Source organism: Tamandua tetradactyla, chromosome 19, assembly GCF_023851605.1.
Source record: "Tamandua tetradactyla isolate mTamTet1 chromosome 19, mTamTet1.pri, whole genome shotgun sequence".
Lineage (NCBI taxonomy): Eukaryota > Metazoa > Chordata > Mammalia > Pilosa > Myrmecophagidae > Tamandua > Tamandua tetradactyla.
In genome coordinates, this window is record NC_135345.1 from 57,258,635 (window position 1) to 57,286,562 (window position 27,928).

Consider the following 27,928-nt stretch of genomic DNA (forward strand, 5'->3'; position numbering starts at 1 on the left):
AAATGCTTTTAATTATAATAAAACATGTCAATAAAATCATTCTAAACCAATAATATATGAGTAAAGTATTGTTTGTTGGGATATAATTGGCATATAATAAACCCCATATAGTTAAAGTGTACAATTTGATAAGTTTTGGCAAATGAGAAATCATCACAACAGGCAGGATAGTAAACCCTCCCCCAAATTTCCTGTGCCCCTTAGGAATCCCTCCTTCTCGCTCCTATCCCTCCCCTTCTCTGTTCCCCAGATAACCATTGATCTGCTTCTGTTATTATAGACTGATTTTCATTCTCTATCATTCATACAAATAGAATTACAATACGTACTCTTCCTTTTTTGCCTGACTTCATACTCAGCTTAACTATGTCCTTGTACTATATTTCGAGCTCTTTGAGAACAGAACATTCCTTTTATTACTTTTCTGTTCCTCCCTACCATCTTAATCATTATTTTCTAGATTGAAGTAAGACCTTTAGGAACTGATAAGTGAGCTCCAGTTTGGTGGACCCTTCTTGGCTTTAACTCCCTACTACTTCTCTGTAGATTCCTGAGTTAGCAGTTTCTGCCCAGTGAAAAAGAATGCATTAGCTTAAAGCCAAGGTCTTAATGTAGGATCTGAGGACTTCTAAGGGTCCAGGAAAGGAGCTACCCAGGGGTGTTTGCAGGAGTGGGTAGCCTACCTAGGAAAAGGACTTTGGCTGTCAACAAATTCTTAGATTCCTTGAATCAAAGAGATGAACTACTGGATTAAAGCCATGCTTTACCCCTTATTGTGTTCCTATATGTATTTTATGAAAATGATAAATCCTCTCCCATTTCCACCCATCCCGAATATCTTTGTCTTTTCCTCTGCTTGCCTCTGATTATACTTAACCTTACTTAACAGGGCCCTCTCTAGTGGTAGTACAACTTCATGGGAACATTTTGCATTCTTCTCTTTAAAAACTTCTCACTTAAACTATTCAGTATGTTGTGGCTTTTTATACAATGACTCTTAAACCCCTCTTTTTATCCAGTTTACCCTAGAAACTCTGTGCTCAAATATCCAAACTTACACTTCCTCAAAGCCCTAGAGCAGGGGAATTCCCTTTCACTTAAAAAAATCAGTATTTTAGGATGCACGGGTGGTTCAGTGGTAGAATGCTCGCCTTCCATTTGGGAGAACCGGGTTCAATTCCTGGACTATGCACGCCCCCCCCCAAAAAATCAATGTTTTAAGAGTTAATATTAACTATTATAATGATAAGTATTATGAGAACCAGAAGTAACAGTAAATAGCACTGAAAATTCATAATCGAGTCACCTCTACTCAACCCAGAGAAACCTCCCTCTCTCTCCTATGTCGAACACAAAATACACTTTTAAATGTTATTGTGTCTGATTTTAGATAAAGGGCTGGGATGTAAAATAGCAATAATAGACCCCTAAATGATAACTTCATATGTATCTAACATAATTCTGCCAGTGCTGATTTCAAAATATCTTTCAGAAAGAGGAGAAAGCAAGAAAAACGTCTCACTTGCTGGTCAAAAGTCCATCGTGGACTCTCCTTTGCTCCAAATTCCACATCAACCTCAAGTCAAGTTTGCAAAGTACTACACCTGTAGCATTTCCTGTCTCTCTTCTTGAGGACCAATTTTTAATTTTTATTCTTTCACCTCTGCCTTTTTCCACCCGAAGAGCAAATATGATCATTATAGCATTTTGGTCCAGTTTCTATACAAATTCAAATCCTCTCCATTAAAGGCAAACCTTTGAAAGTTACTTACGTGAAGGTGGCAAAGGTAAATCCTTGGTATGGAAGCCGTGGTCGCCGATGCCAGCCTATTTAAATAGCTGGCTGCCCGGGGCAGGCTGTTGATAGCACTTTTATTTACGCCTGTGAGTGCACACTCAAGCAAGGACCTGAAAAACCTGCAGCGTGGGCAGGGTAAAAACGACTGAAAGTATGCCGAGGTTACATCTCTTGTTATTCAGGTTTGATATTCAGGCGGTGACTTCTGAGAGTCTCATGGAACTTTCTTGTTACTACCGTCTCACCCTTACCTTCTTCCTGTCTTCTTTCTTAATCAAGTAAGACCCTTCACCAAGGTTGGATGAGAGAGATGCAGTTCAGAGGAGGGGAATTAAAAACAGGAGACCAGACCCTTGCACCAACTTCCTCATTTGGAATGGACTTCCAGTTAGATGTTGCCTCCTTTCAAAGCTTGGGCCCTGGTGAAGTTGGTTTCACAGCTCTGTGGGCTGGACGCCAAGCCCAGGGCCTGGAAAATTGCCCAATTAATGAAAAGTTGTTTTCTTTCAGGCACAGAATGTACAAATAGAGAATAGTTGCAGGGGAGGTTCAGGCTAAAATGAGACCGTTTTAGGTCCCCTTCGAAAACCACTTTAATTTATTTTCCCGGCATCTGAACTTTCCTCCTGATTTCCCCTCCCCTTCCTTTGTAATGAAATTCCTATAGGAAAGTTGAAAGATTCCCCATGGGAGCTCAAATAAAAAGCCAGTGTGTGAGGCAGCCTGTGGGAAGATGCACTCCAAGGGTGAGAGACTTGGAGTTAAGTGACTCCGTGCGACCATCCTTGGAAGATTCTAAGGGCAAGAGTATGTGCGTGGGTGTGGGGACTGGATTAGTTGTTGTTTATCTTTATTTTATAGCCTAGATACGGCAGTTACTAGTCAACTGCAACACGTTAATAAACACATTAGCTGGATATGATTTTTGAGGGGATGAAGGAGGGCTCGGTGAGCTCATTTATGGGAGTATCTGTGTGTATTTGCTGGTGCATAGCACAAACCTGTGAGTGCCATCCAGATATGCACGCCCTATAGTTTTCACTTCACTGGACAAAGAAAAAGCCCATTTGATTCTCTTGGGAACAGGGGCTGTATTTGAAAGAAGACAAGCAATCGTTTAGAATATTTCTTTCCCTCTCGGAGAAGGGGGTAATGGCTATAAAACATGTGTGGGAGAAAAACAGAGACAGAGTCGCCAATCCCATCCCAACCCTGGTTACCAGAGGAATTCTTTTGTTTCCTGCCTAATTCATTGCCTAACTCCTGACTGTTCTATCGCAAAATCTGGGTCCTCACCTCCCAGGTCTCTTGAATGCAGGGTTCTATGTCCTGTTCATCGGCTGACACCCACAGCGCCTGGCACAAATCATGAAGATGGGGACGATGACAGTGATAACCTACAATCTATGACACCGGGCCAGGCTCTACACAAAGCATCTTTCAAAGAGTTTATTTATTTGCTTATTTGATCCTCACAACAACCCTATGAGTTGGTTTTATGTTATCTTCATTTGACGACTAAGGAAATACACTCAGAAAGATTAAACAACTTTCCCAAAGTCGATGGCAGAAGTGAAATTTGACTCCAGATCTACTGATCTGATTCCAGAGTCTGGGTTTATGCTCAGGACTCATTTGAACCAATATTTAGAAAGTTACCTAAGAATGTTTCTACTTACCCATTTACTGACTTATCGTCTGTCTTCTAGAATGTGATTTCCACGACAGCAATGACATTTTCTGCCTTGCTCACTCTTGGAAACCCAGCACCCGGCACAGTGTCTGGAACCGAGTGGGATCAGTTTCTGAACGCTTGCGGAAGCTACTCTGACCCAACAGGTCTGACATCAGCAGAGTCTCATCTTGGCGGCAACACATTTTGCTCTTGGATAATGTGTCAACTTTAAGTTATTTCTTTTTATCCAGTGTACCATGAAGATAAAACCAATAGTGGTTGAAACCATAAAAGCACTTGCTATCTCACTTAAGAACCCTACAGGTATGTCCTTTCAAGGTGTTCGGTGGCAGAATGATGTCACCAAAAACACAGGTGTTTTTCTATCAGTGTGATAGCAGTGCCTCCTTTCATGGTGGTAAAGTGGCTGCAGCAGATCCATGCATCACATCATTTCATAAAAACATCCAAAGACAGATATGAAGAGGCGTGTGTTTTCTCTTGAGTATCTCTCTTTTTTAATTAAAGAGGAAAATCTATCCAGAGTCACTAACGGTCTCTCACTTATGTCTCCTTGCCAAGAATTAGGTAAAATGGCCACTAAATTGGCTAAATTTATCATTGGTAAAGAGGAAAGGGATCATGTGAATCATAGTTTATCTCCTAGGCCCAAGGGAAGGATCCACCTTTCCCAGACAAATTGCCCTGAAATCTGAACAAAATCAGGGTTCAATTAACAGGGAAGAAGCACAAAAGTACTTCCAATGGTTCTACCAATCCCAAAATGTTTTTTAAAATCTGATAACCTAAACCGTTTTATTGCTTGGGCACCTGCCAATCCATGGCAGTTGGATTTTTTTTTAAATACAGTTTATTGAGATACACTCCCACATCATACAAACCATCTGAAGTATACAATCACTGGCTCACAGTATCATCACGTAGTTGTACATACACCCCCATGATCCATTGTGAAACATTTTCGCTACTCCAGAAAGGAAATAAAAATAAAAAATAAAACCCAAAACTTCCCATATCCCTTATCCCTCCCCACCCCCCCACTGACCCATAGTATTGGTGTGATACATTTTGTTAACTGTTAATGAAAATATTAAAATATTACTGTTAACCATAGTCCATAGTTTGCAATAGGTACATTTTCCCCCATGTATCCATCTATCATTTTTTTAAACATTTGTTTCCCCTAGTATTTATTTATTTTTAATCCATATGTTTTACTCATCTGTCCATACCACAGACAAAAGGAGCATCAGACACAAGATTTTCACAATCACACAGTCACATTGCGAATGCTATATCATTATATAATCATCTTCAAGAAACATGGCTACTGGAACACAGCTCTACATTTTCAGGCAGTTCCCTCCAGCCTCTCTAATACACCTTAGACTAAAAAGGGAATATCTACATAATGTGTAAGAATAACCTCCAGAAAAACCTCTTGACCCTGTTTGAAATTTCTCAGCCACTGATACTTTGTCTTTCTTTTCTCTTCTCCCTTTCGGTGGAGAAGGGTTTCTCATTTCCTTGATGCTGAGTCCCAGCCCATACTAGGATTTCTGTCCCACGTTGCCAGGACATAGCAATTGGATTTTACTTTATCAGTTCTCTCTTTCTGTTCCGTCTCTTTAATGAGGAAAGCTTATTTTGCCCTTCAGCAAAATTAAAACTATTTTGACAACCCACAAATAAGGGAAGTAGTCGGCCCAGTGATTTTTTTTCCACTTGGCTACAGATTCAGAATTCAGCTCTTTTTATTACCACTGATGTCCTGAGTATCCAGGGAATACTATATCATCTGTCAGCCTCTTGTCCTCTCCTCTGTTGTATGGATAGACGATGCTGCTGGTTTTTTAGAATCATTGGGTCCAATACTGCAATAATTACCAAAAACCCGCAAAACGGCCTATAAGGGCTTAAGGCTCACTTCCCTGACCCTCCTGTTGTCTATTAGATGTGAGTGGAATTCCATAATCCCATGTTTTTTCATATATCTCTGCCACTCTGGCTCAGCTCCAGCTACTGGCTGGATGGGTTAACTAGAGACGTACAACTGATCCAGCAAATCTCACACAGTTCCTTTTCTCTAGGTGGCTAATAAAACATTAATACCTGCAGATAGGTTATGATTTTTCTTCTGTGTTCTGTTCTAGACTTTTCCCTTGCCGCTGGCTTTGGGAATACTTTTCTCCATTTTCAAACATCAAGGGAATTAGGATAAAAGGATGAGGGATGTTTCAAAAGGGAAGAACAGCCCTGGGAGATGGTATAAGTGCTCAGTAGGTATTGCTTCATGGCTGGGAGAATGGTAGAGGGGAAAGAGTGGGCCTCAGAACTGTACAGGCTTGGGTTTAAGTCCTGGCTCTGCCACTTACCACCTATGTGATCCAGGGCAAGTCATGTAGCTTCTCTCAGCCTCAGTTTCTTCACCTGTAAAATGGGAATAACGATACTTATCTCACAAGGTTGTTATAAAGATTAGATGTAATATATATAAAGCACTTAGCAGCAATGCCTAGAATATACTATATGCTCAATAAATGGTAGCTATTGCTAATAATTACAAGAAGCCAAGGTGGTTAAACTCAAAGCCCCAACGTGCAAAAAAACAAGAAGAAGAAGAAATTACAACAGTGAAGTAGACCATGGAGGACGGCATTTAATAAGAGGAACTGGTCCAGCTGGGGAGGGTGGGACAAGCAGCAGTGCAGATGACCCTGCAGCTCCAGGGTCATCATTCATGTCTTTGTCCATGGGATTATATCCCAGTGGGTGCTATTCCCATGAAATACCATTTGAATGGTGCTCCCCAAAACTGCACAATGCAGCAGCCTGAAGGGAGGCTCCCCACAGGAGGTGTCCTGGGCTGAGGTCAAAGAATGACTAGGACTCAGCCAAGAGATGAGGTAGAAGAAGAGAGAATTCCAAACCGAGAGGACAGCCTGTGTCACTGCCCTGTGGCAGGAGGAAGCAAGATGGCTTATGGGGCAAGAAGGAAGATTACTACGGCTGAATCACTGAAAGCCAGGGGCAGCAGGGGACTGCATGAGGTTGGGGGGGAGAAAGGTGTTAGACCACACGGGGCTTTGCAGGTTGTGTTGAGAATCTACATCTTTATCCTGCAAGCGGAGGGAATGTGGGCAGGTTCCTAAAAACAAAAAAATAAATAAAATTTAAAAATCTGAGGTGCTGCAGCAAATGGGCGTTTGGTAGAACCATATACAAGGCAGAGATATGCGATGTGCGTACAGTGGGGTAAATTATTCTCTTCCTGCCCAGCCAAAGCTAGGACACACAGAGAGCTGAGCAATAGTGCAGAGGGAAAGAAGCCATTCCTTGGGGGGACAAAAAACTACCAAAGTTCACAGTGAAGGACATAAATCTCGTAAGCATCAAAACTGACCTGTAGAGAAGCATTAGGAAAAAGGGGAGCCAGTATATAAAAAGCACACTTGCTGAAAATTATGAACTTGCAGAGAAGGGAAACAGAATTTTCAGCAGAAGTTCTAACTCACAGAAGTGCCCTTCCTGATCCCGGCCGACTGGGGCACGGAACAGTGTGGGAAAGAGAAGAGGATCAGCATCTGTAGATGACAGAGAATTGGACAAAGAAGAGGGTGCCAGCCCGCCTAAGATGGAGATGTTTCCCTTGGCCACTCCTGGCAAAAAGTCTCGCAAATTCTCTGGTGAGCAGGGATTAGGAGTTAGAACAATCACATTCTGTCTTCTTTGTAGTTTGTCGTATATATAATAATGATTATGTCCTCCTCTCGGTGTACTGCATATATTTCACTCTAAGCCTGGATTCCATCATCGTACCCAATCCACTTGTCCTTAGGGAGTCCTAAGTCAGTTGATGATTGAGATTTGAGCTGCCCTCAGCCCATACGTGGCACCCACGGTGGAAGGGCTCCTGGGTAAGGCTGTGCCATCTGGGTGTGGCTTTGCCTTCTACTTGAGCACCCACGGTTTCTTCTCATTCCATTCAGTTTAGTCAAAGGTGTAATGAATGGGGAGTTCCCTAGAATCGTTTGCCGCCCTGATCCTATTCACGCTGTTGGCCAGGGAGGGTAGTGGCCTTGCTAATGGGTGGCATCACCCTGTCTGCGGAAGGAGGGAAGGGAGTAGGCATCTTTTTTCACCCATGAATGCCTCCCTTCTCTCCCTGAGCGTATAAGGGCATTGCTGCTGCTGGAAGGAGCTGCCGAGAGGCGGCGCAGCACCATTCTGCAGAGGGGTGGGGTGGCGCCTCCCCTCCCCTCGGGGGCCTCTTCCGGGAATGCTGCGAAACTGTGGCGGGTTGGAGCCACCGACCTGGTTATAATCCCCTAACACACACAGTGAGAAAGGGAGTCCCTACACCCGCTACTGAATGTCGGGATGGGCCGGGTGCTCTCAGAGAGTAGAGGGTAGAGAGCAGGGGAAAAGAAAAAAAAAATCCTTTGGTAAAATGCTTGCTTGACCCGGAGACAAACCCAAACGGTTTGGGCCCTCAGTCCATGCTCCTGACCGCTGGCGCGCACCGCCTTCACCCCACTCCTATGAGTGTCTCCTGGAGAGAAGCGCAGGCAGGGCTCGGGGCTCCGGCCCCACCGCACGGGGATCTCCACCCTAAGTTCCGTCTATTTAAAATACTTGACTTTCGTGAATTTACTTGAGGGATGAAAGAGGAAAGGAGGACTGAGCTAGCCAAAACAAGAAGTTTGGAGATAAAAACCCTCCCAAAATTGCATGCCTGACATAGTGGAGAAAGAAAGGGTTGAAAATAATTTGGGGTAAAATTGTAGATCAGCTAAAGGGAGAGAAGGGCCCATGGGGTGACTGGGAAGCTCACATCTGGGGATGCCTCAGTTCCCTTGTATGTATAAGGAGGAATTGGAGCTAGGTGATATCTCTGAAGTCCTCCCTGCTTTAATTTTCTGTCCTCGAAGGGGAGAAAGCAGGGAGCAGACGGCAGGGGAGGAGGGTCCTAGAGCCGTCTGGGGGGAAGAGGGCTCCCACCAGGTGCGGCTGAGAGGAAGTCTGAATGCACAACTGTTAAGATATTGAAACGCTCTGCCTTCATACCACTGGGAGACAGCCATTCCCCAAGCCCCCCACTCCCACCCCAGCCTGGCCCTCCTCTGGAGCTCCCCCGGAGTCCCAGGGTTCAGCAGCTAGAGAAATAACACCTGCAAGAGTGGAGGGTGCCAGGACTCAGCTCCTGTACAGCCCTCCACCCAGGCTGTTTGGCCTCTGCCTTCCACTGCCATCTTCCTGAAAATGAAGGGAGGGAGGGAGGGCCCGAAGGAGGAAGGAAGAAAAGAGAGAGAAAGAAGGAAAGAGAAAAAAAAAAAAGAAGCAGCAACTGTAGATCATCTTTGAAAAATGTCTCAAGGTTTTGATTTCTGCTTTTGGCAAAAATATGCTGTGGTCAGATTTCGTTCACTAATACAGGGCAGTTCTGTGTTGTGCATTTCAGCAAAAACCTGGCTCCTCTCCGTGACCTTCTCTGAGGTTTCTGTAACCAGGGCCTGGCAGTGGGTGTGATTCAAAGGCCCCTTGTAAAATGCACTCTGATGTGGCATACTGTGTAAAGGGTGACGTGCACTCCTGCATCTGGCTCTCACCTCTACGGAGAGTCAGCTCCTGGGCCAGTCTTTCCAGAGGGTTCGGAGGAACCTGCAAGAGGACCTGGTGTCCTGGGTGATCTCAAAAAGTTGACGCCCTTGATCTTGTTCTCTGACTCAGAGGGGAAAAGAGTGTCTTCATCATGTTGCTGGCCAGTGCTGCCTCATTTGCCCCAGGACCAGATCTCAGGCCGAGGACAGTTCAGGGTCACAGAAGAGCCAGAGAAAAGGCTTTGGAGACAGTCTGAAGCTGTTTCAAACCTCAGGTGATCAAACATTCTGGATTGCTCAGAACTGTCGCAGTTTTTGTCCTGAAAGTTCCACATCCCAGAAGACGCTTTAGTGCTGGGCAAACTGAAAGGGCTGGTCACCTTGTCCTCATCTTCTCACTTCATAGCCATACGAGCCTTAATTTCCTCATCTGTGAAACAAGGATAATGAATATATCACCATTCAGTGTTTTGAGAGCTAAATGAGATGCGGTTAGTGTAGATAAGCATCCAGTGACTGGGAGCTGTTATAACGTCAGCCTCTGACCAAGGTGCACCCAAGATTGTTCAGGGAGAAAAGCAAGGATTAAGGTGTCTTTCTGTCTCTCTTCCAAAAGACAGTAGATGCTGTCTCTTCTCCCAATGTGTTCGGACTATTCCAAGTATAGATGTGAGGCCATCACCTGAGGTTTCTGGAACATTCTTCAGAAAACCTTACCTGTGCAGGCTAACACAGAAGGGTGGATTAAGGTCTGTCCAGACCTGAGATCATCTGATAAAGAAGTAAGCTGCCTGTTTGCAGAAGTCACTTTTACCAGTCACCACTTGGGACTCACAAATAAGGGATTATGAAGCCTTTTCTTTTCAGCTTCTTTGTTGCCCTTCAGCTATTGTCTGCAGAGATTATTAACTAACAGCTGTTTTCTGAATGACTTTCCCAGTAATTACTGATCGGTGGCTGAAAAAGGAAAAGGAGTCAACGTTTTCAAAGGGCTGCTTCGCAAGGCATTTGCACCGCAAGGGTGGATTTCAGAGGCATCTTAATTCCTGGCAGAAAAAGCTGAGAGCTGCCCTGGAGACTCGAAGCAGCAAGCAGGAACTCTGAAAACAAAAGGGAGGCAGGGAAGGGGGAGATTATTTATTCAAATGCTCTGATAGAGGCCTTAATCAAAGACATCACAGAAAACAAGTCACAGGCAGATAGGGAGTATTTGGAACACGAGGGTGTCAAAAGGATCTGGTCCTTCATAACTGAGCAGAGCTCTGTCTGTGCTAATGAATGGAGGGGTCCCTCATTAGGAAGATGCCATGGGCTGGGGTTGTTCAGCAGGCCCAACTCCAAAGAGCAAATGCTGTCACCATCACGGACCCTCCATCACCATCACAAATGAAGTATGAATCATTAGAGTTAGTGCCAGATTCTCATTGAAAAGAGAGGTCTTCAAAAGTTAGAAGATTCAAAGTGCAAGGCTCTGGCACTAGTTATAACTAACTTGTTTGTGTCCAAAGCCTCTTGAGAACACAATTTTGCATAATTAGACCACTTGGGAGTGGAGACAAAATAGGACTCTACTATCTGGAATTTACTGATTCGCACAAACATTAGTGTGAATAGTGATTTCAACTCATAAGTTACCCTTTTCACATTTACCTTCTGAATTAATGATACGGCAGAATGCCAGAAACAGCTGCGCTGACGATGTCTAGTGGCACACAAAATAGTCCACCAGCCTCTGGGGAAAACTGCAAAGTAGATGTTTCTAAGTTACCAAATCATCTTTTCTCCTGAACCTCCCGCTCTTTCCTAAAGAAAATTAGTCCTGGGACAGTTCACTTAAAAGTCAAGAAATTGGATTATTAAAAGTAGTTTGCATTAAGGTGTGATCTATTATCTATCACTGCATAATAAATCCCCTAAAATGCAGTGGCTTAAAACAACAGCAGTCATTTTATTACTCCTCCTGATTTCTGTGGGTCTGGAATTTAGAGAGGGCTCAGTGAGGTAATGCCGGTTTGGGGTCCCCCGCTCAGGCTGGAGCTAGAATGGAAGAGGAGCTGGAGCAGCTGGGTTTCGCTGGGTGTCTTTCTTTCCCCATTAGTTTCAGACCCTCGGCTGTGGTCTCTCCACAGGACCTAGTTTGGGCTTCCTCATAGCATGGCAGCCTCAGGGCCAATAAGCATAAGTATTCCAGCTCTTAAGGCAGCAGCTGTGTCAGCTTTTATGACCTGGTCTCAGAGGTCATAGGGCATCATTTCTACAAAAACTTATCAGTTACAAGTGAGTCACAAGCCCATCCAGATTCAAGCGGAGAAATGTTAAACTTTACTTCTAATTGGAAGAAAGACAAGGTTCTAGAAAAGCAATGTGGGACAAGAGATATTATTGAGGTCATCTTTGGAAAATACAATGTGTGTAGATGGAAATGACCAATGATTAAATATTTTAAGGATGTGTACTTTAAGGGAAGAATATGTTCACACCATATAAAAAAAATAATAATTCAAAACCGAACGACAACCTAAATACTAGGAAAAAAAACCTTAGAAAAACATAAGAGAAAATCTTCGGGACCTTGTATTAGGCAATGAACTCTTAGATATGACATCAGAAGTGTGAGCAACATAATAAAAAATAGATAAATGAGACCTCATCAAAATTTAAAACTTTTTTGCATTAAAGGACATTATCAAATAAGTGAAAAGACAACCCACAGAATGGGAGACAATATTTAGAAATCATATATATGGTAAGGATTTAACATCTGGAGCATATAAAGGATTCATACAACGCAATAATAAAAAGACAACCTGGGTGGGCCATGGTGGCTCAGCAGGTAGAGCTCTCGCCTGCCATGCCAGAGACCTGGGTTCAATTCCCGGTGTCTGCCCATGCAAAACAAAAAAAAGGACAACCCAATTTTAAAAATGGACATTCCCCCCTCCACCCAAAAAAGGATAGTGGTGAATGGTAGCATAATATTGTGAATATAATGAACACTACTGAAATGTATACTTGAAAGTGGTTAAAATGGGAACATTGATGTTGTATATATATTACAAATAAAAAGGGGGTAGGCAGCAAAGGACTTGAATAGACATTTGTCAAAAAAAGATCTACAAATGACCAAGAAGCACGTGAAAATATGCTCAACATCTGTTCTAGTTTGCTAGCTGCCGGAATGCAATATCCCAGAAACAGAATGGCTTTTAAAAAGGGGAATTTAATAAGTTGCTAGTTTACAGTTCTGAGGCTGAGAAAATGTCCCAATTAAAACAAGTCTATAGAAATGTCCAATCTAAGGCATCCAGGGAAAGATACCTTGGTTCAGGAAGGCCGATGAAGTTCAGGGTTTCTCTCTCAAGTGAGAAGGCACATGGTGAACACAGTCAGAGTTTCTCTCTCATTTGGAAAGGCACATGGCGAACATAGTCAGGGTTCCTCTCTCATCTGAAAGGGCACATGGCAAACATGGCATCATCTGCTAGCTTCTCCTGGCTTCCTGTTTCATGAAGCTCCCCGGGAGACATTTTCCTTCTTCATCTCCAAAGGTTGCTGGCTAGTGGACTCTGCTTCTCGTTGCTGTGTCCTACTGCTCTGCTCTTTGAATCTCTTCCATTCTCCAAAATATTTCCTCTTCTATAGGACTCCAGAAACTTATCAGGACCCACCCAAATGGGTGGAGACACATCATCACCTAATCCAGCTTAACAGCCATTTTTGATTAAATCACATCATCCAGGAGGATGATCTGATTACAGTTTCAAACATACAGTATTGAATAAGGATTATTCTGTCTTTATGAAATGAGATTTAGATTAAAACATGGCTTTTCTAGGGGACATACGTCCTTCCAAACCAGCACAACATCATTAGCCATTAGGAAAATACAAATCAAAACCACAAAGAGATACCACTTCACATACACTAGGAGGCCTTTTATTTAAAAATTGGAAGGCAACATGTATTGCATAGGATGCAGAAAAATAAGAACCTTGTACATTGCTAGTGGGAACGTAAAATAGTGCAGCCACTGAGAAAACAACTTAAGTATAAGATTACCACATGACCTAGCAATTTCACTTTGCATTGCATACCCAGAGGTGTTGAAACCAGGGACTCAAACAGATACTCGTTAACCAATGTTCATAGGGGAATTCACAGTAGCCAAAAAGTGGAAACAACCCATGTCCAGCAATAGATGAATAGATAAACAATATATGATTACATCTATATCCATACAATGGACTATTATTCCACCTTTAAAAGGAATGAAATTCTGATACATGAGATAATATGGATGAACCTAGAAAACATTATACTAAGTGAAACAAGCCAGACCCAAAAGGGAAAATATTGTATGATTTCACTTACATGAAATATCTAGAAGTAGCAAATACATAGAAACAAATAGATTACAGGCTGCCAGGGGATAGGAGGGCCTAGGGAGCTATTGCTTAATGGGTACAGAGTTTCTATTTGGGGGTTATAAAAATTTTTTTTTAATGCATGGTGGTGATGGTAGCACATTAATTCGGTAATTAATATTACCAAATTGTATCCATGAAAGTAGTTAAAATGGGAAATTTTGTATTGTACATATATTACCATCATAAACATTTTTTTTTTAAAAAAAGAAAAGATCATGTTAGCCGAAATGAATCTCTAAAGTAGTGAAATAAGTATTGAAGACCCTTGTGTCAACCGTCTTCAATTCCTACCTCTACACATTACCTCTCCTATAGAAAATGTGTCCTACTTTCTGAACGAAGCAGCTTCTTGTGATATGGTTCCTGACAAGATGAATGAGGAAGCAGGACCCAATCTCAAGCAAAGGTTTTTTGAGGGGGAAGTGAGGGGAATGCATGGGCCAGGAATCCAACCCAGGTCTCCCGCATGGAAGGGGAGAATCAGATAAAGTTTTAAGTGTGCCTGTCTTCTTTTGGTGGCTTTTGCTAATCTCTCTTATCTCTTAAACACCTTCTTTAAATTTTAAATAAAGTTTTAATTAAGGCTATAAATTCCATTAGAGTATTTTATTATTAACTTCCTTTTTACTAAAATATATTTATCAATTTATCAAGTGTTGGTTATGGGACCTGTCCCCCTCCCAGGTTTTCTATAGACCTGATGCCTTTAGTTAATAGCTGCAAGTTGCATAGGATTTTTCAAGATGTTATCCTCCTTGTAAGCTGGCACTCACCAATGCAGGAACCTATGTCATTAAGGAGCCTTAAAGAGCAATTTATCGACATTGGGGATTCAAGATTGTTTTGTCTCAATAGTATGCTGACCTTTTAAGTTCATTTCCTTTTGATGTTTAAAGTAGAAGAAAAAAAAAAAAGAGGCACATCCGATTGCCTCATTAGGGAAGCCACAAGTCATTGGCTTTCCTGCCTTAGCACTTAACTCACATTTGATGTTTTCAAAATATCATCCAATCCCTAAAGAACCAGATGCCGCAACATCCTTGTAAGATCTGAGACTTGCCATTTGTAGTAAAGGAAATTGAAGTTGAAAGTACCAAGGCAATCAGTGTAAGGTGTTATAATAAATCAGGAGCAGCTGCAGGTGCAAGCCAAGAGACAGGATCTCATGGCCATATCCCTTTCTGGCCATATTCCCAGAAACAAACACCCAGTTTCCTGTTTTCTCTGCAGTCAGTGGAGGAGCAAGGCAGCAAAGGCAGGAGTTAGCAGATGCCCACCCCACAGGGACGGTGTTCAGCAGACATCCACTGGGAGAAGGCTGGTTATTAGTGTTTATAAAACACTCCCTGATGACTCCTGGGAATCACAGAGGGGACCTTTGTGATAAGAAGTACTGAATCAGAAGATGGGCATCTCGGTACAATCTCATCCACAGGGTAGTGAGGTCCAGGAAATTTAAGGCACATGAACAATAATCAAAAGATTGTGAAGGTGCTTCTTCCAGCCCTAGAAAACTAATCTTGATCATAAAATCCATTAGAAACAACCCCCCTGAAATTCTCTGGCCTATTCTTAAGCCAATAAATAACAGCAAACTTCAAGAGCATTCCTTAATTCTAGGAAGATGCTGTAGGAAAGAATTCCAGATCTTATGTGCCTGCCCCCCTAGGGAGGTCCTTGAGTATCTGCAAAGTTCTCATCTTTTCTCTGGTGACAGCCAGATTGCATAGCATCTAATCAGCTGGTCCAATACTTGAGTGGAGGGACTTCAGTGGTATACAAATTAACTTATTTAAGTTGCCTACCCAAACCAGTATTTTACTCTTATGCAAGCCATTAAAGCAAAAAGCATCTCCAAATCACTTTCTTCTCTCCTCTCCCACCAAGCATACCTCTTCCCTGCTTTTTCCTTTAGTCATTCACTTTAAAGCTGTGATTGGCTTTCTGCTCAGCAGAAGCATAGCCGGAGAAGTAAACTTTGCTTCAATTATATGACACTCATGTAGAGTAACACATGAGATGGACCTCTTATTGAGCAGAAATATAAATTGAGGCTTGTCATTTTCATATCAAAATGCCATTTTGCTCCTGCGCACCTAAATTCTAAGCATACGGATCAAAGCATTCAGGTCAGTTTTATAATCAATAGTAGGAAATTCATCCTATTTTTCACTTTGTCTTGGCTGCTAGAAAACTCAGAGCCAAATCTAGTGCTCAGTTTCACTATGTATTTTTTTTTAGCTGAAATTTATTTATAAAATTTCTTAACCGGTGGTGAGAACCAAGAAATAACATACCAAGAAACAATCAAGTGAGACTCCACTAAGAGTATGTGCCAGATACCACACTAGATATTTATGCATGTTATAGAATCCCTACAGTTCATACAAGGTAATGGCCACAAAAGCTCCTAATTATTAAGCTAGAAAGATGTCCTTCTGCACAGTCTTCAATTGCACAAAGACATGTGTTCATCCAGAGGGGTCTGTATAAGGAGCAGTGTGGTTCCTTGTAGATTCAGTTGACTATAGCTTCTAAAGTGCTATTCCCTGTCTACTGACACAGCCGTTTTACCACCTTTGTTGATTTCTTTGTTGGTTTCTTTCTCTTTTTCTCCTGCTTTGCTGGATTTCTCTTTTTCTCCTTTTCTGTCAGCTCTTTTATTTCCTCCATTGTCAACTCTTTTCTCTTTTTGTTTGTTCTGAACACTAGTGTAAACTGCTTTGTAATAGCCGTCTGGTTTTGAGCAATTTCAATAGCAAAAAAAATGTATTCTGGGGGCAGAGACGGTGTTTCCTTCAGTGTAGCCTTGAAAGCAATCTAGTTGCAGTGAATTACCATATTGGAGTCTTCTGCAATCCCATCCAAGTTCAAGCAGAATGGCCTCCACTTCTCTTTAGCAGATTCGGGCTTGAGTTCGTCTCAGTTCATAACGTTATCCCGAGTAAAAAATTTTCTGGGAACTCTAGAGTAGATTTGGTCATCCACTTTGGTGAGTTTAAGAAACTGTGAGTCAACTGATGAAATCAGCTTATAGGACTTCAGTAGGCTGCATTGCTGTCATAGCGTAGGCTTTCTCAATGTCAGGATTGGTGCCATAAAGACTCTCCTGGGAGAGAAAGTGCGTGCGCAGCCGACACCAGCTCCCCGGAAACCACTCATCAGTTCCGCTGGTCATCTCCACTTTGTAGCCCAGAAAGCATGACTTCAACTTTCTGGAACTGATTTTTTTAGGGGATGGGGGAAGGGAAGGATGGGCAAGAGACGTTCTTGACCTGCTGCCTCGGCGTGCACCCTCCACTCCCCTGCCTCATTATGTATTCTTGGGTTAGGTTTTCAGGTATAGTTATCTCTAGCTTTCTCTTTCCTTTACATATATTACACTTATTCTTTGCCTGTGTCTTAATGATTTTATTTTTTAAGGTCTTTTACTACAAGCTTCCTCAAATCTTTTTTAAAAAATAATTTAAGCACGTTGTGAATAATAAATAAAATACATTTCAAAAACCAGTATGTTAGGTTCATATGTCAAATTGACCAGGTAATGGTGTCCAGTTGTTTGGTTAAGCAAGCACTGGCCTGACTGTTACCGTGAGGAGATTGTCCTCAACAAGGAACAATGTGTCGTCCAATCACTTGAAGGCTTTAAAAGGAGAAGCGACGATTTCAGCACTCAGAAGAGAGAATTTTCATCTGTATATGGGCCAGCCAGAATTCTCCTGGGGAATCCTTTAAAAATCTTCATCAGAGTTCCCAGCTTGTAGCCTGCTGTATGGAATGCAGACTCATACACCCCCATGGTCACGTGAAACAAATTTACTAAAAATCTCATATTTACAAATAGCTTCGGTCTAGTCTATTTCCCTAAAGAACCCTGACCAATACATAGTATAATATTCAAAACTGAGACAGCCTTAAAAAAATCATAGCTTGCTTTGTTCACAGTTTGATCAGAATACACTGGTAAGAGACACCAGTCCTAACATTTAGCCAGGACACGTTATTCCATTATACTGCAAGTTCAGTTTTTTAAAATTTTCTGTATAACTTGTTTAAGAGCCACTGCCCTGAGCCTCGGGAGTACCCTCCACAGTGATTAACTCAGCTGGTCCCCTGGGATCACCCCCTCATGCATCCTCCCCAGGGTCCAGCAACCAAAGGGGACCTAAAGGACCAGCTCCAGTCCATGACCAGTAGCCATTTTCACAGGTTGGTGCCTATGCATTCTTCTTGTCATGCATTTAAATATCCCCTGTTTTAGTTTCCTTAGATGCTTAAGCAAATGCCATGCGATAGGATGACTTAAACCATGGGAATTTAATGGCTCATGGATTTGAGGCTAAGAGAAGTCCAAAGCAAGGCATCATCAAGGCAGTGCTTTTCTCCCTGAAGACTGTGTTTTCTGGGACTGGCTGTTAGTGATCCTTGGTCCTGGGCTCCTCTGTCACATGGCAGTGCACATGGTAGCCTCTCCTTTCTTTTCTGAGTTCCACAGACCTTCAGCTTCTTGCTTCCTATGGTTTTCTGTAACTCTGTCTGAATTCATTCTGCTTATGAATAGGATGAACACCCATCTTGATTGAATTGGGCCACACCTTAACTGAAGTAGCCTCATCAAAAGGTCCTACTTAATGATGAATCGGAAAAACTTTAAGAACGCGTTTCTCTGGGGTATTTATCACTCTTCTAGGATCATGTATTGATTTGAAAAGATGTACATCCCCTAGAAAAGTCATGTTTTAATCAAAATCCCACTTCGTAAAGGCAGAATAATCCCTATTCAATACTGTATATTTGAAACTATAATCAGATCATCTCCCTGGAGATGTGATTTAGTCAAGAGTGGTTGTTAAGCTGGATTAGGTGATGACATGTCTCCACCCATTTGGGTGTGTCTTAATAAGTTTCTGGAGTCCTTTAAAGAAGAAACATTTTGGAGAAAAGAGATACAGAGAGAGCAGAGAATGCTGCAGCACCACGAAGCAGAGAGTCCACGAGCCAGCGACCTTTGGAGATGAAGATGGAAAATGCCTCCCAGGGAGCTTCATGAAACTGGAAGCCAGGAGAGAAAGCTAGCAGATGACGCCATGTTCGCCATGTGCCCTTCCAGTCAAGAGAGAAGCCCTGACTGTGTTCACCATGTGCCTTTTCACTTAAAAGAGAGACCTTGAACTTCATTGTCTTCTTGAACCAAGGTATCTTTCCCTGGATGCCTTATATTGGACATTTCTATAGAACTGTTTTAATTGGGACATTTTCTCGGCCTCAGAACTGTAAACTAGCAACTTATTAAATTCCCCCTTTAAAAAGCCACTCTATTTCTGATATATTGCATTCTGGCAGCTAGCAAACTATAACAAATCGCTAGAGGGAAACTTTGTGCTTCTCCTGCCTCCCTTTAGTGCAAACAATAGCTTACTATAGTGAGGGCTGGTTAGTGGGGAAGAACACAGACTCTGAAGCAGGATTTCTTGGCTTCAAGCCCTGGTTTGGTCTCAATGAGTCCCTATGATGGTAATGAGTTCTGTATCCTCTCTATGTCTCATTTCTTCATCTGTGAGTGGGAGGTAAATAGTATCTATCTCATAGGATTGTTGTGGGAAACAAATGAGTTTATATATATACATATATAACAGCACCATGCCTTTAGTAAGCTCAATGTGTTAGCCATCAGTATTGAGCATCTATCATGTGCCAGACATTATACTAGATATTTTATGCATATTATAGAATCCCCCCAATATCCCTGTCAAGTGTATATTATCATCCTCTTTTAAATAGCCATGAATCTCAGAGAAATTAAGAAACATACCCAAGTTCCAGTGTTAGAAACCAATAGCAGGTTTAAGTTCTGATCTCTTTGACTCATGCTTTCCCCTCTGCCCTAAATTCTTCTCTAATAAAAGCACACTTCACAGTAGATATGAAAGAGAATATGGCCAGCTGTTCCCATGTACCTTTGGTGAATGTTGAGTAAATGAAGATGCTTGGTGGATACTGAGAGTGTCTCAGAGGATAGATGAAGTGATGGTTAATTTTAATGTGTCAACTTGGCTAGGCTCTGGTGGCCAATTATTTGATCAAATACTAGTCTAGATGTTGCTGCAAAGGTATTTTGTAGATTTGATTAATATCTGTAATCAGCTGACTTTAACTAAAGGAGATTTATCTTCAATAATGTAGGTAAGCCTCAAGAGCAAAAAATGAGATTTACCAGACAAGAAGGGTTTTTTTGTTTTTTTTAAATTTTTTAATTCTTTTTAAAACTATAACAACAAACAAGCAAATATTCTTAACTTATGATCATTCCATTCTACATGTATAGTCAGTAATTCACAATATCATCACATAGTTACATATTCATCATCATGATCATTTCTTAAAACATTTGTAATTGCATCAATTCAGAAAAAGAAATAAAAAGACAACAGAAAAAATTCATACATACCAAACCCCTTACCTTCCCTTTCATTGATCACTAGCATTTCAACCTAAATCCATTTCAACCTAAATTTATTTTAACATTTGTTCCCCCTATTATTCATCTTTATTCCATATGTTTTACTCAACTGTTGATAAGGTAGATAAAATGAGCATCAGACACAAGGTTTTCACCATCACACAGTCACATTGTGCAAGCTCTATCATTACACAATCATCTTCAAGAAACATGGCTACTGGAACACAGCTCTACATTTTCAGGCAGTTCCCTCCAGCCTCTCCACTACATCTTGAATAACAAGGTGATATCTACTTAATGCGTAAGAGTAACCTCCAGGATAACCTCTTGACTCTGTTTGGAATCTCTCAGCCATTGACACTTTGTCTCATTTCACTCTTCCCCCTTTTGGTCGAGAAGAGTTTCTCAATCCCTTGATACTGAGTCTCAGATCATTCTAGGATTTCTGTCCCACATTGCCAGAAGGTCCACACCCCTGGGAGTCATGTCCCACATAGACAGGGGGAGGGCAATGAGTTTGCTCATTGTGTTAACTGAAGAGAGAGAGAGGCCACATCTAAGCACAAAAGAGGTTCTCTTGGGGGTGACTCTTAGGCCTAATTTTAAGTAGGCTTGACCTATCCTTTGTGGGGTTAAGTTTCATATGAACAAACTTCAAGATTGGGGGCTCAGCCTGTAGCTTTGGTTGTCTGCACGGCTTGTGAGAATATCAAGAATTCAACTTGGGGAAGTTGAATTTTCCCCCTTTCTCACTATTCCCCAAAGGGGAGTTTGCAAATACTTTTTTATTCACTAGACAAGAAGTTTTGCTTCAAGACTGCAACATCAACTCCTGCCTGAGTTTCCAGCCTACCATCCTGTCTTACAGACTTTGGACTTGCCAGCACCCAAGATCACATGAGCCAATTCCTTAAAATAAATCTCCTGTGTATACGAATGTGTGTGTGTGTGTGTGTGTGTGTGTGTGTGTGTGTGTGTGTGTCTATGTATATGAGTTTAAGCCTGAGTGCATTTATACATATATGTCTGTACATATAATCTCCTACTGGTTCTGTTTCTCAGGAGAACCATAATAGACACAGATAGGAAATGGAGTTCCCCTTTGACTGTTTCTGTTTATAACAATATTCTCTTTCCCACCACCCAGGCTCAAACCTGACAGTCATCCCTGACCCCTCCCTTTCCCTCTTTCTGAGATCTAGCTGCCAAACACCCGCAATTCTGCTTTAGTGGTGCCTCTCACATCCTTTTCATTCCATTCATTCCTTTTGCCAACACTCCATTTCAAGTTCTTATTACTTCATGTCTGGAAAATTTCAAGAACCCTTAGCTAGTCTCCCAGCCTCTGTGCCTCTAAGTCATTCTTCTCACAACCTCTAAGAAAACAGCTTCCATCACATGATGTCACTATTGAAAAATACCTCCAATGTCTACAAAATATAATTTAGTTTTTTAGACCAACATTCAAGCTCCTTAATCTAATTTCAGTCCTCATTTCCAAACTCAGTCCTCCCCATAAGACTCTTATGATAGAGCCAGGATTGTTTATTATTTCTTAACCATAATGTATACTTTCCCACCTCCAAGCCTTTACCCACTCCACTCCTCATGCCTGGAACATCCTCCCCCAATCTTCTAAGTTCTATACATCCATCACAGCTGAACTTGGCCCCCATCCCTGCTGTGATGTCTTCCTTGCCTCTCCAGCCTCATGTAACTTCTTTTTTATCTGAATACCACTTGTCTGTACCACTCATTTGACATTTAAACCCTACTGTCTTATATGATGAATTAGCTTTTTGTTCTTATATGCTTTGCATTCCCAGTTGCTTTGTGAATGCCTTGCAGCCAGTGGAGCAAAGAGAGAGGAAGAAGGGAGGCCTCTGACAAAGGGAAGTAATGGGACAGCCTGGTGGTTAGGCTCTTGGACTCAAAAATCAGATCACCTGGGTTAAATCACAGCTCTGCACTAGTTAACTAGGCAATCTTTACCAAGATACCTAATCTCCCAGCATCCACATTTGTAAAATGGGGATATGACTGAGCAAGTTTGAATCTGTGGTGGACCCCAGAAAAGTCATGTCCTCTAATCCTCATTCAATATTGCTGGCTGGGAGCTTTCTGATTGTTCACATGGAGATGTGACCCACCCAATTGTGGGTGGTAATTTCTGATTAGATGGCTTCCATGGAGTTGTGACTCCACCCATTCCAGGTGGGTCTTGATTAGTTTACTGGAATCCTTTAAAAGAGGAAACATTTTGGAGAGAGTCCCTTTTTAGAGCCACAAAAACCATGAGAGCCCAGGAGAGCCCATGCAGTCAAAGACCTTTGGAAAACATCTCCAGGGGAGCTTCATAAAATAAGAAGCCTGACACATGGATTAAAAATAAATAAACAATAGGGGGAACAAATGTTAAAATAAATTTAGTAGAATGAAATGCTGGTGATCAGTGAAGGGGAGGGGTAAAGGGTAGGGTATGTACGAATTTTTTCCTGTCTTCTTTTTATTGCTTTTTCTGAATTGATGCAGATATTCTAAGAAATGATCATGATGATGAATATGCAACTATGTGATGATATTGTGAATTACTGATTATATATGTAGAATGGAATGCTCACATGTTAAGAATGCTTGTGTTTCTTTGTTGTCATATTTTTTTAAATTTTTAATTAATAAAAAAATTAAAAAAAAAAAAGAAGTTTGGAGAGAAAGCTAGTAGATGTCATTATGTTAGTCATGTGCCTTTCCAGTTGCGAGAGAAACCCTGAACTTCATTGGCCTTTCTTGAGTAAAGGTAACCTCTTGTTGGTGACTGAATTTGGGCATTTTTATAGATTTGTTTAATTGGGATGTTTTCACAACCTTAGAACTATAAACTTGCAACTTAATAAATTCCCCATTCTGTTTCCGGTGTATCGCATTCCGACAGCTAACAAACTAGAACAATGACCATCTGTACCATATAGGGCTATTGTGGGGATTAAATGTGTTCTTAGAAGACCTCCGCTGCAAATCTTTTATGCTGCTGTAGGTAGAGATTGCTATTTGCCCATCCCAATTTCCTTTCTTTTCCTCTTAGAACTACCAATATTTAGTTGGGTACATATTTTGGGTTTATCAGGCCGTGTGATATCATCACAACTACTCAACTCTGTCTTGCTAATACCAAAGTAGTCATGACAAAATATACATGATAGAGTGTGGCTATGTTCCAAAAATCTTCATTTACCAAAACAAGTGGCAGGCCAGATTCGGCCCATGAGCAATAGCAAGCCAACCCTCAGTCTAGAGTAAAGCTCTACTAGCTGCCTTGAATACAGATGCCATTTCCCAGCTGTCCTTGCAGCACGATGTGGCCATGTGGTGAAAATCTGGCCAGTGGAATGTAAGTGACAGCTTCCAGGAAGTTTCTTTAAATGACAGGTGGCATACGCTCTTTGTCCCATTGTCCCCCCATCATCCATTCTGTTGGGAACATAGACATGATACCTGAAGTATCTCTGTGGACCATGGTATAGTAGTGAAGCAGAAAGTCTGTGGTCAAATGACTGGGGAGGCCCCTTACCAGTCCAGGAACTGCTCACATCAGGATTTTTACTTGATGGAGAAATGTATCCCAGTCTTGCTGAAATTCAACCACCTTTAGTGTCTCTTTTTAGTGTCTGTTGCAGCAGAACTTACTCTAACAGGCACGAATCCTCTCACTCTTGCTCTGGAGCTGGAAATAGCAGCACTTCTCTCAGTGGCTATTAAGAAATGCATATCCAGTATATTTATAAAAATTCTATTGAGTGAAATGACCCAGTTTAAGTCTTTCCCATATTGGTCACCTCCCTCTGTGGAGTGAGCAGGAGGACAGGAGGTTCAAGAACAAAAAAGAAAATGAGGGAAATGAGATGGAGTCTTTCTAAATGGGTGTGGAGGAGCAGAGCAGGAGCAACTTGGGGGCTACAGGCTGACACCTCTGAGAACTCCCTGGGAATGTTGAGGCAGGACAGAGTTTCACCTTTGACAACACTCTATTCAGAGAACCATGCAGTTTCAAGTGGTGTTGATCTTTAGACCCAGCCTCAGATCAGAAAAATGTCTGGAGCTGGCTATGAATTTTTGTTGTGGCTCAGCAACTTGCATTAAATCATGACCTTAATCTATCCTTTGTGCATCTACACCTTAAAGGTAAAAAATAAAAACAGTGAAGAGACAGATAAGTGGTTGCTGCCAACACTGTTGGTTGCCTCTCACCCAATCCTACTTCTTGTTTGTTGGGGAAGCTTATCCCCTCTATAGAACTAAGAATTTCAGTTACTTATATTCTAGCTATTCCCACACTTCTGGATGTAAATATGAGACCCAATTCTGTCCAGTTGACCCAAGAAGTCTGCTCGGAGGTTCAATGGAAAATGTATTTGAAAGAAAGACAGAGAGAAAAAAGAAAAGAAAAGAAAGAGAGAAAGAAACTCCCTCTTCCTCTTCACCGGATGTAATCTTGTTGGCACGTGATGCCTAGAAGTGCTGCAGCCATGTTGTTATCATGAGGGAGACATGCCTGACACAAGGAAGAAGGCAGAGGTGAGATATGAAAAATACCTGGATCCTTGCTGACATCATTGACCCAACCTTGAAACCTCCTGCATTCATCTTGCTATATGAAAAAATAAATGTTCTTATCACTTAACTACTTTTGGCCAGGTGTTTTTTAACCTGAAACTGAAAGCAACTTAGCATTCTGAACCATAATGCTCTATTTTAGTAGAGCTCTTAATAAATCACCTTAATAGAAACAAATGCATATTGACATGTGCCAGTTTGAATTTGTGGACCCCAGAAAAGCCATGTCCCTTAATACTCACTCAGGATTGTTGGGTGAGAGCTTTCAGATGATCTCCATGGAGATGTGGCTCACCCAGTTGTGGATATTAACTTTGATTAGATGGAGATGTGACTCCATCGATTCTAGGTGGGTCTTGATTACTTCACAGGAATCTTTAAAAGAGAAAGCATTTTGGAGAGAGTCCCTTTTTTGAGAGCCACAGCCACAAGAACCACAAGAGCTCACGCAGCCAGAGACCTTTGGAATGAACACACCTGGGGGAACTTCATGAAAGAAGATGCCTGGAGAGAAAGTTAGCAGACATCCCTATTTTTGCCATGTGCCTTTCCAGTTGAGAGAGAAACCCTGAACTTCATTGGCCTTTCTTGAGTGAAGGTAACCCCTTGTGGGTGCCTTAATTTGGACATTTTTATAGAGTTGCTTTAATTGGGATGTTTTCATGGCCTTAGAACTGTAAACTAGCAACTTATTAAATTTTTCCCTTTAAAAGCCTTTCTATTTCTGGTATATTGCATTCCAGTAGCTAAGCAAGCTAGAACACCTTGCTAACATATTATTACCATTCACAGTCTAAGATGCCCATTTTCTAATCGGAGATAGATTAAGAAAGCTATGATACATATACTCAATGGAAGATTACAAAACTAGACCTGTCTAGCTGTGTGACTTTGAGCCAATTACTTAATGTCTCTGTGCCTCAACTTTCTCATCCATTAAATGGGGAAAATAATCATCCTATCTGTGCCAGTTTGAGAGTATTATGCATGCCAGAAAAACCATGTTTTATTCCTGATTCAATCTTGTGGGGGCAGCTGTTTCTTTTCATTCTGATTCAATACTCTAAGTTGGAAACCTTTGATTCGATTATCTCCATGGAGATGTGACTTGTCCAATTGTGGGTGTGACCTTTTGATTAGATGAAGATGTGACCCCACCCATTCCAAGTGGGTCTTGATTAGTTTACTAGAGTCTTTAAAGGGGGAAACACTTTGGAGAAAGTTAAGAAATGACAGGGTCGATAGAAACTTCAGAGCAGAGCTGACACAGATGCCAACTCTTGGAGAACAGAGACACAGATGTTTGGAGATGCTTGCAACCCAGCAGACATTGCCATGAGATATTAAATAAGCCAGAACCTGGAGAGAGCCAAGAGGATGAAAGCCATCCCCCAAGAAGCAAAGTGAGGAACCCGCACAGGAGCCGAAGAGCATGGGACAAGCAGATACCAGCCACGTGACTACCCAGCTGACAGAGGGGTGCTTGACCCATCCACCTTCCTTGAATTAAGGTATCCTTCTCTGTATGCTGTAGTTTGGACATTTTTATAGGCTTAGGACTGCAAATCTGTAGCTTATTAAGTTCTCTTTTTTAAAAGCCATTCAAGTTGGTAGCCTGCAAACTAAAACACTATCTTATAGTACTGTATTGAAAATGAAATTAGTTAATAGATATAAAATATTTAGAACAGTATTTAGACCATAATCATCAATCTAATGCACATTAGCTGTTATTGTCAGCTTCCCTAGGATTTAACCCTTCTGCAAATTTCTGAGGTAATTTGCTGTCATGTTCCCCACTGCCATTTCCTTTGCTAAGCACATCTGGGAATAGTTGAATTATGGGACGAACACAGTTTGTCTGTTTCCTTGCTGGCATACATACCACAAGATCAGCAGAAAAGAAGTTAAAATAGTACAAAGGAACAAACATTTTGATCAGAAAAACTACTTAGAAGACACAATTCCCTATACCACCCAAAGACCGCTCTTACGAATGTTTTTCCCCATACACTGAGATGGAGAGGGCAAGGACTCCTCAGTGTTGACATTCCCAGAGGCCTCTGGGACGAGCCCTCCAATGAGGACTAACATGAATCATCTCTCACACATCTCTAACTTAGTGAATAAAAGTGGGGGGGAACCCACAGATCCTCTTATATCATTATCATCTTTTACTTGGCTAGCTGACATTTCTCCTCCTCTCTAATTTTTTGTCTGTTTGTTTTTTCTGGGCTAAGAACTTTATCTCTTTCTCTTGTGAGATGTTTTTTCTACCAACCCAGTAACATACATCCCTCATCTGGCTACCACACCCCAGGGATTGCAGAGGCTGTTTCAGTTTCTTACATCTGCATTTTGCCTATCAATCTAGGTCAGCTTTCAGCTAATATTTCTATATATCTCATTTGCATAGCCCCTGGAAATTTCCAAAATACTTTGGCCCAAGCCACTTTACTTAATTGTCACAAAAATCTTGAAACTTTCTGAGTTTTTTTCCTTTCCTTAGTGATCAAAGGCAGAAGGATGTGGGACCTAAACATTTTTCTTTCTTTGCAGAATGGATCTGGGACACTAAGGAACTCATCCACTGCTACTTCAGCTGTGAATATTCCAGATAGAGCAGAAAGCTAAGACCCTGCAGGAATCACCTGAATGTTGAGGAATTGGCTTTGAAGGAAAAACAACCAGCTGATGCTTCCCTGGGCAGGTGGACCAGGTTTTAACAGGAGATTTGCGGGAGAGAGAGCAAGAAGACACTGGAAATCAGCTGGCTTGGAAAAGTACTTCCCAGTATAAAATCTTTTGCCATTTGATTGAGTCAAAGAAGTGTAATATTCAGCTCTCTTCAGGTTAAAGATGCTCTACTGATTTGGGGAGCCCCCGAATCCTCCATATTGGCAAAGACTAATTTAGAAACGGAGAAGCCCACACAGTCCTCTTTCGAGGTGGAGGTTTTGGGTTCTGTGTGAAGGGCTGATCTGTAGTTGTGGTTTGCCAGGACAGAATTGAAGGTTCTGTGGAGCTCTGGTTGCTGGGAGCTCGAAGGTAGGAAGAGATGGAGGCATCCACATGTAGAGCTGGTGCCAGACAGCTCTGCCATTATCAGAACCGTTAAGCTCATGATTCCTTTCATTTCTTCAATTTTATTCAGTGCCAGATTGGGAGGCCTGGCAAGGGGTCAGCAGCCCTGTGTTAACCAGAACAGCACAAGTGACAAATGCTGTTCTTTTCTGTTTTGTTTTTTCTCTTTTCTGCCTTCCAGGGAGATTTTTTTTAAGTCTCAGTACTTTAAGCACTCCATGTTCTTTAAAGAGAAAAAGAAGTCTACAGAGC

General features: G+C 41.7%; 1 protein-coding gene and 1 pseudogene across 2 annotated transcripts in view; both read right to left on the minus strand.

The window, feature by feature from the left end:
- The window catches only part of HOPX (HOP homeobox), a 29,231-nt gene extending 26,981 nt beyond the window's left edge, over nucleotides 1-2,250 (minus strand). Inside the window, exon 1 of one of the 2 annotated variants that reach the window (XM_077136933.1) lies at nucleotides 2,050-2,250. The gene's annotated coding sequence lies outside the window, so the exon portion shown is untranslated. The other variant, XM_077136931.1, reaches the window with a different exon arrangement.
- Nucleotides 2,251-15,838: 13,588 nt separating this feature from the next.
- Nucleotides 15,839-27,695, minus strand: LOC143663402 (uncharacterized; annotated as a pseudogene).
- Nucleotides 27,696-27,928: the final 233 nt, after the last annotated feature.